General features: G+C 41.4%; 1 protein-coding gene across 2 annotated transcripts in view; it reads right to left on the reverse strand.

Annotated features, from left to right (window-relative positions):
• The window catches only part of schip1 (schwannomin interacting protein 1), a 338,762-nt gene that overhangs the window by 69,543 nt on the left and 256,150 nt on the right, over positions 1–13,069 (reverse strand). The gene's annotated exons all lie outside the window — the stretch shown is intronic.

Consider the following 13,069-nt stretch of genomic DNA (forward strand, 5'->3'; position numbering starts at 1 on the left):
GAGAGTGCAGCAACTGCGTTGCAATGATGAGATCACTTCATTCACGCGATCAGCAGACTGTCTGTCATCTGTCATCTGCTCGATGCTCATCACTGCAACCTTTCATGTGATGGGAATAGATCTAAACATATCTATAATCAACACTTCTCACGTTTCGCTAATCTCGATAACTGTAATAGGAAAAACCTAGTAAAAGATTTCGAAAAAAGAGTTCCACATGTATGGTAGCTATTTCATATGCAAACATGTCAGCCAATCACAGCAGTGGACGTTTACACTGAAGTTTCACCGCAGCCAATTATAGCAGTGGATGTTTACACTGAAGTCTCACAGCAGCCAATCACAGCAGTGGAAGTTTACACTGAAGTTTCACCGCAGCCAATCACAGCAGTGGACGTTTACACTGAAGTTTCACCGCAGCCAATTATAGCAGTGGACGTTTACACTGAAGTCTTACAGTAGCCAATCACAGCAGTGGGCATTTATATGACAATCAATCACAGCAGTGGGCGTTTACACTGAAGTTTCACAGCAGCCAATCACAGCAGTGGACGTTTACACTGAAGTTTCACCGCAGCCAATCACAGCAGTGGGCGTTTACACTGAAGTTTCATCGCAGCCAATTATAGCAGTGGACGTTTACACTGAAGTCTTACAGTAGCCAATCACAGCAGTGGGCATTTATATGACAATCAATCACAGCAGTGGGCGTTTACACTGAAGTAAATGCCCACTGCAGCAGACAGGTCTCCTTCGACACTGTGAATCATCAGATCCTTCTGTCCACCCTCTCATCACTGGGCATCAAAGGAACTTCCCTCCACTGGTTTGAGTCCTATCTCACAGGTAGGTCCTTCAGGGTTACATGGAGAGGCGAGGTATCCAAAGCACATCAACTGAACATAGGAGTTCCTCAGGGTCCAGTTCTTGGACCGTTCCTCTTCTCCATCTACACCACATCATTGGGACCCATCATACAGGCACATGGTTTCTCTTACCATTGCTATGCTGATGACACACAGCTCCACCTCTCATTTCAACCAGATGATCCCACAGTAGCTGCATGTATCTCAAGCTGTCTGGCGGACATCTCGGCATGGATGAAGGAACATCACCTGCAGCTCAACCTGGCAAAGACTGAGCTTCTCATCCTCCCTGCCAATCCGTCTCTTCAGCATGACTTCACTATCCAGCTAGATACATCCTCAATCACCCCATCAAGGTCGGTCAGAAATCAGAAAAAACAATGAGCGACGGCTCGTGCTACCATCACAGCGAGGCACTAAATCACCCTCCAGAACATTCTCATTCACGGTTCCATGCTGGTGGAATGATCTCCCCACCCTCGTCCGTAATGCAGAATCCCTGACAGCATTCAAAAGACAACTGAAAACTCATCTCTTCCGTCAGCACTTAACATAGGAAAAAAAAAATATTCTTGAAATCTTCGCTTGTCTGGTTTGTGCTAATCTGAGGAATGTTTGAACTTTGTATTTTGAGCACTTCTTGTGTTGTTCTTGCCTCTCCACGATGACTCGCCTGGTTTAATCCTCAAATGTAAATGAAGTCTCACAGCAGCCAATCACAGCAGTGGGCGTTTACACTGAAGTCTCACAGCAGCCAATCACAATTTGTTATGTAAAAATCATACTAACATTATAAGGGCACCCCAGGAAACATTATAAAATAATAAAATTTCAATTCCAGTTCATGACCCCTTTAAATTTTGCCGTTATCATATCCAAACATACTGTACTCGCCTGTAGCTACACATGCTGAAAAAATGATCCCTTCAAAAGGAAGTCATGTCCTATATGTGTTATTAATTAATGTGTATTAATATGTGTTTAAGTAGTTAAGATTTGTGTATGCACAAGGAGTCATCATCGAGTTCATGGGATTACATGAAGGAACAGAAAACACTGAAACAGACTAAATCATACTTTACACTTTATTTTAAGGTGTCCCTTTTAAAGTGTAATTATACATTTATGTACTGAGCAATATTAATGAACTATGTGTACTTGCAGAAGACTAGTTTCAGAGTGAAAACACCACATGCATGTTCACTTTGAGAGTATTCGCATTAATATCTCAGTTATAACGTGCTGAATGATACTGTGGGTCATGTGCCCTGATCAGAACCGCAGCTCGACAGAAGAACGAATGCAGTTTTAGATCTTACTTTTGTATAGAGATCAGAAATGCGACAACGCATGGAAACTGAATACCAGTTTAAAAAGGTCTATATTTGTGTGTCAGGGAACCACTGAAGGTTTTATCCTGATTAGAAATGTTCATGTAGTCAGCTGCCTAAGTAACTAGTAGGCAGTGAGTCAGTGCAATACGGTTTGAGACACAGCCCACGTCTCTCTCTCTCTCTCTCTCTCTCTCTCTCTCTCTCTCTCTCTCTCTCTCTCTCTCTCTCTCTCTCTCTCGTCTCAGCTGATGAGGTTCAGCGTGTAGGCCTTCAGTTGTTCACAGCAGTCAGAGAGACTGTGGGCACGAGAGGACAGACGTCACAGAAACCTCACTGCACTCACTGACCTCACCAGCAGACACTGGCAGGAATCGCATATCCACCGCTGGCCAAGCAACATCACCTCATTTTCTTTTTGCATGATAATGGTTTTGTTTGGTACTGACTCACTAGATTTAAACAAGACACTATTTACAGCCACACTCCTGTTGTTGATGCAGGCACAATACCTGCTTTGAGCTTCTGTGACTGGCTATTGTGGGCTCATTTTCTGCGCTTTCAGACGTTTACAGTGATCTAGAGCAAGTGCTTCTCAAGCCTGTCCTGAAGACACTACTGCACTTCTAAGACCACTCCCTCATCAGACTCTTTTCAGGAATTAAATCAGGTGTGTTAGATGAGACACACACACACACACACGCACACGCACACGCACACGCACACACACACACACACACACACACACACACACACACACACACACACACACACACACACACACACACACACACACACACACACACTTCTCTCCCCTACCCCTAACCTACACATCACAGTTTCCCCATGGGGACCAAAACATGTGGCCACAAGGACAAGGATTTTGTATATTGACATTTTTTCCTCATAACGAAGAGTTTACCAGGACTCTACATGCTTTAGTATTTGGCTGATTCACCCGACACTCCTGCTTGGCTTCTCAGGTCCAATTTATTCGTTTTCCAAGTTCATATTGTCTGTTTTGGGTGGTTCTCTCTCCCCACCATCTCTGAAATGTAATCTATCCTACTTTCAAATTGAAAGTGTTATTGAAAAGACTATTTTTTCTGTATTCTTTTGCCTTTTTTCATTCTTAAGGATGTATCTTATGTAATCCATAAGTGAATTGACCTTGGGTTTGTGAAAAGTGCTACAGAAATAAAACAGTATGTCCTCATATTAATTGGGAGACTGCATAAGTACAGCAATAATTCATTAAAGTCATCAAAATTAATTGAATTGCATATGGTGATAAAAAAATAATGAAATATATATATAAACTTTCATCGTAATCAAAAGCTTTAATCATTGTTTAACATGTTTATTGTGTCTGATTAACCTCGTGTTTTTGTACAAATCTTTCTCTTGCGGGTAAAAATGACCCGAAGCCCTAAAATTAAACTTCATTTTTTTTTGTCCAGAAAGCTTATTTTATTTCATTTCGATAATATTTTTTCTATTTTTGATGCAACATTTAGGAGATGTTTTGTTATGTTTAATTTTATTTACCTTTAAATTTCTAGATTTGATCAATAAATAATAAATAAATAATAAATAAATAAATAGTAATTTAAGCACATTCCTCACATTCTAAAATTAAACTTAAGATGGCCTTATAGCTCTATATGGAGCAAATGAGCTGTTCTGCTGGGTCCTAAAGTCAGTTCCCTTCAGTATGCATTCAGATACACATGTAGACATTATAAAATCATTTTTTGGTAAAGTTTTAGCATTTTTAGTTAGAATTTTGAGCATTTTTAGGTTTTTCTATGTATACTGAAGCATTCCTCGCATATTTTATCAATTCCTATTTGGGTCAAATTGACCCGTGAGAGAAGGATTTGTTACTTTATTAAATTTCAACCACAAAATTCCTGATACTCCTGCATCCTGGAGTCTTGGACCCCTCTGATGAACACTCAATAAAAAAAAACTTCAAATATGATTTCCGAGTTAAAATGACCCAAGGTTTACTAACCAAATAACCTGCATTAGCTTATAGCTGTATATCACTGACACACTATTCTCTGACTGATAACAGAATACTTCCTGATAGTAATACTGAAACATGCATTTTGTGTGAAGCTGATTTGAAACGATATGTTTGTGAGCCCACATAATCCTCACATGCTAAGCAGTTTTAGTTTGCTGTCCATTAAGTTTTGTTGTGAAATAGACATGACATTTTTTTACTGAAAAACATAGAATCTCAAATACACATTTTCAGAAGTGTGTTTTTTTTATCACCTTGTCCTATAATGTTTGGATGTTTAAACGTTATGGCAGTTGTCTCTGCAGATGGCATTACGTTCTGCACTGAAGTCCTTGAAACAGAAATCCCAGCATGCACTGCTTTCAGTCACTCTCCTTTCCATCTCTTTGTATTTTGGTTTTCATTTTCTGGAAAAAATGTGCACATACTGAATTGCAACTGAAAGAAATGCTCAGATTTTACAGTGTTATGATGTGTTATGATAAATACTAAGCAGGGCCGTAGCGATGTGAACACTTCCTACCTGCACTGACACAACCTGACAACTGCGTTCAGCTCGACGGAAGATACTATCAGCATGAAATCACTACAAGCTTATTACTGACAGCAGAATAAGAACGGCAGAAAAACTCTGGCTTTTCCCCCTCGGTGGCATTAAGACAAGCTGACAGTAAGAGAAACTGAAGCTTGTGCGCTTCTGATGCGCTCTAACAAGACAAGCAAAGGCTGACCTTGATGTTTCTGCTAAGAAAAAGCTTTTTGACTTCATAGGCTGCGTTTAAACTTGGCATTAACATGCGACCTGTATCCGGATGCTGTCCACATACACATTGAAAAGAAAAGTGTAAACGTGCTTCTGATGGGAATGTTATCCGATCAGCATGTCCAGGTTCGGAGGGAGTCGAGGACGCATTGTGATCGGATCTCAGTAAAATGTAAACGCAATCCAGCCATCGTGTCTGCATTCACAGGTGGACGTCATACAAAACCGCCCACTGTCATCATTCCCCCTCCTCTCTCCGGGACTGAGAGCTGTGTGGTTTTGCGATACAGTCGAGTGTGAAGTACATCGCAAATATACTGAAATGTTTGCCTTCGCAGCCGAAAGGTGCAGAACCGTTCATTTTCTGTAAAGAATGCGCAGTTTTCCCGCCACAGCTGGCAACGTTTTCGGACCAACGTTTCTTTGTACCGTTTCCATTACCGCTATATCCACATTATTAGTACTTGCAGCCTCTTCATCCTCCTCATTTTGAGAGATTTGTAAAATGTCCCTGGACTGAAAACTGTTTTTAAAGGGGTCATATAATGCCATTTTTGTACAAGTTAATATGAATCTTTAGGGTCTAAATGAAAACTTTGTAATATACTTTTGTTAAAAATTCTCATTAGTATTGTAAGAAAACACTAATTTTACCTGGTCAAAACAGCTCTTGTTTTCAGCACGCCATTTCAGTGCATATGCCTTTAAATGATAATGAGCTTTTGCTCACTCCGCCCCTCTGTTCTTTGGGGCGTTTTGACACAACGCATGTGGAGTGTTGCCTTGACAACAGTTGAGGGTATATTTTGGAGAAAGAATGTCAGCGGGAGTCTCTGAGGACACATCTGTGCAACCGTATCAATTTGAACCGGAGTCGGACCCAGAACAAGATGACGCCCCGAAGAAGTTCGACAAGTAAGGCTCGAACAGGACGTTTCTGAATGGTTGGTTAACATAATGTCACTTTGATCTATTTTTGTAACTTATGTACTGGCAGGGTAACTTAGAGTAGTGAGATACAGACGCTATGCGTTTACTGATGTATAGGTTAGTTCGTTGACGATTTCCAAAGATTAATATTTAAAGGTTAATAAAACGTTACACTCACTTCTTCTGGAGGTGCAGCAGGAACACGAATAATTGGTACCGATTCTGTTTTCAGGACCAGCTTCTTAGCAAAACCAGATTTACACTGACGCTCATTTATAAAGCAGTCTGGTGAGACATGATTAGCGCAAACATAAAAGCATTTACGTTGATCGTTGGGAATATTCCCTTCAAAAATAAAACTCAGCCACTGCGTCTTCAGCGGTTCGTATTTAGGAACATTAAAATGACTGCTGTGTTCCTTATTACAGCCAAGAACAGAACAACACAATCGCTTATGGCGCTTTTCCACTACACAGTACCAGCTCGCCTCGGCTCGGCTCGACTCGACTCTGTTTGGTTTTCCACTGTGTAAAAGTTGTACCTGTATCTGCTTTCGGGTACTTTTTTTCGTACCACCTCCGGCGAGGTTCTAAGCGAGCTGAGGCGAGCTAAGGCGATACTAAAATGTGACGTGAAAACAATGCCGACTGCTGATTGGACAGAGAGAATCGTCACTATTCACTGCGTCATCATTGCACGCGCCAGATTGAGTATCCAGAATAACCCCGCCTTTTTAAAATAGTTTAGCCAGAGATAGTTACTAAACTTACTACTATTATTATGGCAACTCGGAAGAAGTCAAATGAGGAGGTGCAGACATTCCTTTGTTTGGTTGCCGAAGAGAGGATCCAGCGAGAGCTTGATGGGGCAACGAGGAACGAAAGGCGTCGCTATGACGACCGGGTACTATTTGTGGTGATACTTTCTGCAATGGAAAACGGAACGAAAAGCGAGCCGAGTCGAGGCGAGCCAAGGCGAGTCGAGTCGAGTCGAGCTGGTACTGGTAATGGAAAAGCGCCATTAGACGCCATTCAGCTCCAGTGTATCAACAATGGCGGACTATGATGACAGCTCGCTCAGGGCGGGTCTGTGTTGAAACGCTCCTGTCAATTATCAAGTGAGGGAGGGGCGTCCGATTTAGTGACGTCACAAGATCGAACGGCTCATTTGAGGCAGGGGAAAACAAATAAGGATATTAAAACAAAAACACTGGATGGATTTTTATCATTATATGATGGTTGTGTACAGGCACTGCCAACACACATTTCAGTACAATCAACTTGTAAAAGTGCATGTACCATTATATGACCCCTTTAAAAGAAAACCCACCACTTTTTTTTTTTCTTTTTCGCAGGAATGCGAGATCCGATCTATTGTCAAGATACAGAAGCCACTTGATGTGGACAGGTGTAAATGCACCGTGTCCTAATTGGCTTATGATCCGATCAGCTTTAGGTTCTTTAATAAAAGCAAACTCAGGTAATCCAAAGGCAAGAAGGCAACATAACAGAGTGTCTACAGAAACAAAGCCAGAAAACAACTGAATGAAAAGGAGAAACTGAAATACACGTTGGTGATGAGACAATGACAAACAGCTGCGATGATTAATGAGTGTCCATGACAACTAACAATTGGCGGGAAACTAGGAACAATGGAAACATAGAAAAAATAGAAAACAGGTTACTGACGAATGCACAATTGACCTGTGGCTAAGCCACGCCCCCTCCACTCACTCGGACAAACAGTCAACATTCGGTGACAGGCGCTATGGCAGCTGTCACACTAGGAGACATTTCACTGGAGGCAATTGATGATTTTTAGAGACAGAAAGATTATATAGATATATATTTTGGTAGAAAGTTGTCTAAAATGTTGTGCTTCAATATATAATTAATGGTTCATGATCAAATTAAAAATGTACAGGTCTAAGTTGCATACGTTTCCAGGACAAGCCTTTTCACCATCTTTACCAAGAGTACCTCTCAGTTAGTTTGGTGCTACAGTATTTACATGAATCATTCAGCACAACACTAACGTTTGTTATCTCGGTTATTTACAGATACGCTAATGAAGCTAAGTGACATGATGTACAATGCAGCTAGAAGCTAACACTAACGTTTTCTAATGTGAGGCTAACGTTACGTTTGAGATGTTAAAGATAACGTTCAAATACTTTGTTGACTTATCTTAGAACAGATGTAGACATCCTTTTTTTAATTTATCCACGTTTAGTTGGTGTTATGGTCTACCGCATAACTTAATCCAGACACAAATGACAAGAAAAAACATAAAAATGAATGAAAACTGACTAACTGCAATGCATGTCAATGGACGAGGAAGCAGAGAATGTCCGAGTGTATTGGGGTAGCTATGCGCACTGTGATTGGATCATCGCGTTTGGGGGCGTGGCTTAGCCATAGGTCAATTCTCTGCTGACGTGTGCACAATAACCTCTGGCCACCAACAAACTGCAAAAAAAAATCTCAACTAATTATATTTTGTTTGTTTTTTGAATGGGCCGTTTTGAGTTTTACTTCACAAAAGTATTTTTTTGTCAATTCAAATACATTGGATATATCTATTGGATATACTTTAAATTCAGGCTCCATTGCTCTGAGACTGCAGGTGGATTCAGTGTCTGCCAGGATCAAAGACAAAACTGGATCAGGTCTCAGGTGCTGCACATGTTCAGCCTCTGTAGGTTTTAAATATGAGTGAATGATGCTCAAAGACGGAGAATCTATGCTGGTGATCTAAAAAATATTGCAAGAATTAGATGCTTTGTTTCCAGACAAGAAAAACTTGTGCATGCTTTCATCACCAGTAGGGTGGATTTTTGTAATGGACTTCTCACTGGCCTTCCCAAAAAGACCATAAGACAGTTGCAGCTCATACAGAACGCTGCTGCTAGGATTCTGAGCAGAACCAGAAAATATGAACACATGACACCAGTCCTCAGGTCTTTACACTGGCTGCCAGTTACATATAATATTTATTTAAAAGTATTATTACTGGTATATAAATCACTCAATGGCCTAGGACCTCAATACATTGCAGATATGCTCACTGAATATAAACCCAACAGATCACTCAGATCATTAGGATCACATCGGCTAGAAATACCAAGGGTTCACTTTAAGCATGGCGAGTCTGCTTTTAGCTACTATGCCAGCCGCAGCTGGAACCAGCTTCCAGAAGAGATCAGATGTGCTCCTACAGTAGTCACATTCAAATCCAGACTCAAAACACTTCTGTTTAACTGTGCATATACTGAATGAGTACTTTGCCACTGAACGTCGACTGATTACACTGTATTTTATTTTGCATCCTCCTTTTTATCCTAAGCTGAACTCAAATGGCACTGAGAATTGGGTAAGAGAGATGAAACCATGCTGATGGCCCGGGTCTGTGGAGGAGTAGTCAGTTTGACGTGATTAAACTCGAGGTTCTGTGGGGTGCGGACTGGATTGATGCTATTCCTAGAGGTTCCGAACAAATGGGTTTTTGGGGTTTGGACTGATGGGGCAGTGAACCCGAGGTTACCCTGTGAGTCAGTCCTAGAGCTCCTCCTGTCCGATTTTAGGGGAAAATCGGGTCCATCGGAGACGTCCAATAGATTTCTTAGGCAGTGAAAGAACACTACAGACACAGTGTAATCACCATGGGGAAATCTCAGAGTAAAACTGGGAGTTGTGAAAAATATGATACACCGGTGTTTTGCCAGATGAGAAGTTTATCTATGTATCATCTTTTTACTCTTTTAATTCATTTTATAACTGTATCATATCTCTTTTAATTTTTTTATAACTGTTTTAATTTTCCTTGCTTTTATTTTGTGATTATTTTAAATCCTTTCTGTAAAGCACTTTGAATTGCCATAGTGTATGAAATGTGCTATATAAATAAACTTTCCTGGGTTAGATTGTTAATTGGAAAATCCTGAAAAATTAAATGTTTATTCAATATATTCAATGAAGAAAGCAGGTGACTCGATTGGGCCAGTACATTTCAGCCACCAAACAAGAGCCCAGCATTATGATGATGAAATCTGCACAGGCAAACACTACTTACATTTGCTACATAAAAAAATAAACCCCAGGTTTCACAGACAAGATTTAAGCCTAGTCCCAGACTAAAATGAATGCTTGAGCGGTTTTAACTGAAAGTGGCATATCTTAGAATATGTCAGTATCATTGTTTTGCCTCAAGATGCACAACAGTAATGTTTATTGGTCTAAAAGGCTCCTAAATACCCTAACTGAATTAAGGCCGAATCCTGGCTTAATCTAAACTCTGTCTGTGAAACCAGGCTCTAGTATGAAGTCAAATTTGTTGAAAGGGACGAAGCATCTGCTTGTGTTTCAGCAGCGATACAGTGCTGTTAGTCAGTCATGGCACGAGCCGCTCACAGATGCTACTGTAACCAAGCAACCCTGCTAGAAAAATAGATGTGTCATCACAGTACAGGGTTTCCTTGGAAACAGGTGACTGAGAAAATGTGTATGTGTGAAGGTGCGAGGGACACCGGCACAGCTGAGCAGATCATAGTGTGTTCTGACCCGTCGACTCATCTAATCACATCCATCATGAATCTGATGGGGGACACAATCATCACATATGAGGCATTAGAAGATTATAAGGTTGTAAAAATCTGTCATGTGAGATGGAACTGCAGTAGAGCTGGCACTGATTGGGTGGCTGTAATCAAGCGCACGACAAAGGAGATACTATAGGAGACTTTAATTCAACACTTACACAAGGAATCATACAATCACATATCACTGAGAACTGAAATAATGCTAGACAAGGGACTGACTGACACAGAGGGCTTAAATGCATGGGTTAACGGGATAATAGACAAGACACACCTGAACAGAGTACTCAAATCAATTAGTAACCATAGTGACAAACAGGGAGAGAACTGAGAACTGACCTTATTAACAGATAAGAGGAAGAACAAAGAAACTCAAACATAAACTGAACAGATAAACAGATCAAAACACAAACGGAAAACAAGAGCATGAGGGAGGAACAAAACCTCGATTCGAAAATGGGCCTGTGGCGAGATTACTGCAAAATTATATTACGTTGCTTCTTGCACACTTCATGACACTTTCAACGTGAAATGTCCAGTGAGTGGCGCTAAAAGCATGTTCGAAACAGATGAACGCAAATCTGCAATGTTTTACCGCTGTTTGTTCTATGTATCACAAGTGTTCAGAAGGGAAACGTGGTGCTGAAAGGTTAATGCTCTATCATCTTTAAAATAACAGCTCCCACAGACTTTTTGAATCAAACACTTCACTGTGAAGATACCACGGGTCACGGCTTTTAAAACATAGCGCCCTCATGCAAGAATATAGCTTTATTTCATCTTTTTTGACACTGTTCAAAAGTATCAAGTGCCACTCAGCATACATTCTTCTCTCTCAGATGCTGTGATACAGCTGAAATAACATCAGATTTACATCTGATCACTGCACAGCGGTGGACGGATCAATCACAACAGACTGGGCCTTCTGACCAATCAGAGCAGAGTAGACCAATCACAACAGACTGGGCCCTCTGACCAATCAGAGCGGAGTAGACCAATCACAACAGACTTGGCCTTCTGACCAATCAGAGCAGAGTAGACCAATCACAACAGACTTGGCCTTCTGACCAATCAGAGCAGAGTAGACCAAACACAACAGACTGGGCCATCTGACCAATCAGAGCAGAGTAGACCAAACACAACAAACTGGACCATCTGACCAATCAGAGCAGAGTAGACCAATCACAACAGACGGGACCATCTGACCAATCAGAGCAGAGTAGACCAATCACAACAGGCGAGACCATCTGACCAATCAGAGCAGAATAGACCAATCACAACAGACTGGGCCTTCTGACCAATCAGAGCAGAGTAGACCAGTCACAACAGACGGGACCATCTGACCAATCAGAGCAGAATAGACCAATCAGAACAGACTGTGCCTTCTGACCAATCAGAGCAGAGTAGACCAATCACAACAGACGGGACCATCTGACCAATCAGAGCAGAATAGACCAATCAGAACAGACTGTGCCTTCTGACCAATCAGAGCAGAGTAGACCAAACACAATATACTGGACCATCTGACCAATCAGAGCAGAGTAGACCAAACACAACAGACTGGATCATCTGACCAATCAGAGCAGAATAGACCAATCACAACAGACGGGACCATCTGACCAATCAGAGCAGAATAGACCAATCAGAACAGACTGTGCCTTCTGACCAATCAGAGCAGAGTAGACCAAACACAATATACTGGACCATCTGACCAATCAGAGCAGAGTAGACCAAACACAACAGACTGGATCATCTGACCAATCAGAGCAGAGTAGACCAATCACAACAGACGAGACCATCTGACCAATCAGAGCAGAATAGACCAATCACAACAGACTGGGCCTTCCGAACAATCAGAGCAGAGTAGACCAATCACAACAGACGGGACCATCTGACCAATCAGAGCAGAATAGACCAATCAGAACAGACTGTGCCTTCTGACCAATCAGAGCAGAGTAGACCAAACACAATATACTGGACCATCTGACCAATCAGAGCAGAGTAGACCAAACACAACAGACTGGATCATCTGACCAATCAGAGCAGAATAGACCAATCACAGACTGGATCATCTGACCAATCAGAGCAGAATAGACCAATCACAACAGACTGGATCATCTGAACAATCAGAGCAGAGTAGATCAATACCCAACAGTCTGGACCATCTGACCAATCAGAGAAGAGTAGACCAATCACAACAGACTGGACCATCTGACCAATCAGAGCAGAGTAGACCAATCACAACAGACTGGGCCTTCTGACCAATCAGAGCAGAGTAGACCAATCACAACAGACTGGGCCTTCCGAACAATCAGAGCAGAGTAGACCAAACACAATATACTGGACCCTCTGACCAATCAGAGCAGAGTAGACGAATCACAACAGACTTAGCCATCTGACTAATCAGAGCAGAGAAGACCAATCAGAGCAGACTTAGCCAAATGACCAATCAGAGCAGAGTAGACCATTTCAGACCTGTGAGAGAAGAGCTGATGCTACAATGTATAAAATGAGAAAAGTAAAGTGTTTTTGAACTTGAACGTTTTTGAACAG

Source organism: Siphateles boraxobius, unplaced genomic scaffold, assembly GCF_051911475.1.
Source record: "Siphateles boraxobius isolate OS27281-9 unplaced genomic scaffold, OSU_SipBor_1 39, whole genome shotgun sequence".
In the NCBI taxonomy this organism is placed as follows: Eukaryota; Metazoa; Chordata; class Actinopteri; order Cypriniformes; family Leuciscidae; genus Siphateles; species Siphateles boraxobius.